The following is a 918-nucleotide window of genomic DNA, read 5'->3' as shown; positions in this document are numbered from 1 at the left end:
AGGCCTTGCATATGGCCAATCCAGGTTTGATCCTTAATACAAATGGTCCCCTGAACCCTGCCAGAAGTAAGTCCAGAGCACCATCAGGTATAGCCAAACATTAGACTAGTGAGAAGAGGGCATAATTGCATCCACACCAATTCATGAACTTGAACTACCCTTAAGCTGAATCAAAAAAGTCAACTCCATAGGCAGAGATAGTATAAAAAGGAGGTAAGGCACACAAAGATAGTATAAGGAGGTAAGGCACTGGTCTTGCTTGAGGTTGACTCCAGCTCAATCACCATTCCATCCTCACATGGTCCCCCAAGCATCACCAGGGGTCATCCTGGTATATCATCCTAAGCACTACCAGGTATGACTCATACACTGACACACGGACACACAAAGTTGACACAAAAGTTAACTTTGAGGATGAGGCCTTGCAGACCTCAGAGCCTTCCCCTTTCTTGTAACTGTAAAAGGCTTGAATACCATCTGACACAGAGGATTCTCAAGAGATGTATGCAATGGATGAATACATGAATAAATGAATCATTTTTTTTTCTTTAAAGCCTATAGCACCCGGTATTCCCAGGTGGTCTCCCATCCAAGTACTAACCAGGCCCGACCTTGCTTAGCTTCCGAGATCAGACGAGATCGGGCGCGTTCAGGGTGGTATGGCCATAGACAAATGAATCATTTTATCATGAGGCACCAGACTGAACTCCAGATATGATCAAAACTATATGAAGAGCTAGAGAGAGAAAAAATACAAAGAATGGTGTGTGTGTGAGAGAAAGAGGGGGAGAAAGAAAGGGAGAGAGAGAGAAAAAGAGAGAAAGAGAAAGGGGGAGAGAGAGGGAGGGAGAGAGGGAAGGAGGAAGAGGAGTGGGTTGCTGCAATTAGAAATTTTCACTTTGAAGCTCCTTTATTCTT

General features: G+C 44.2%; 1 non-coding gene across 1 annotated transcript; it reads right to left on the bottom strand.

Moving 5' to 3' along the window:
• Positions 1-552: 552 nt before the first annotated feature.
• Positions 553-671, bottom strand: LOC126026310 (5S ribosomal RNA). Its single transcript, XR_007501604.1, has one exon. It is a non-coding gene; the product is annotated as a 5S ribosomal RNA (ribosomal RNA).
• Positions 672-918: the final 247 nt, after the last annotated feature.

The sequence above is a fragment of the Suncus etruscus genome, chromosome 13 (genome assembly GCF_024139225.1).
Source record: "Suncus etruscus isolate mSunEtr1 chromosome 13, mSunEtr1.pri.cur, whole genome shotgun sequence".
In the NCBI taxonomy this organism is placed as follows: Eukaryota; Metazoa; Chordata; class Mammalia; order Eulipotyphla; family Soricidae; genus Suncus; species Suncus etruscus.
This window is presented reverse-complemented; position numbering and strand designations above follow the sequence as displayed.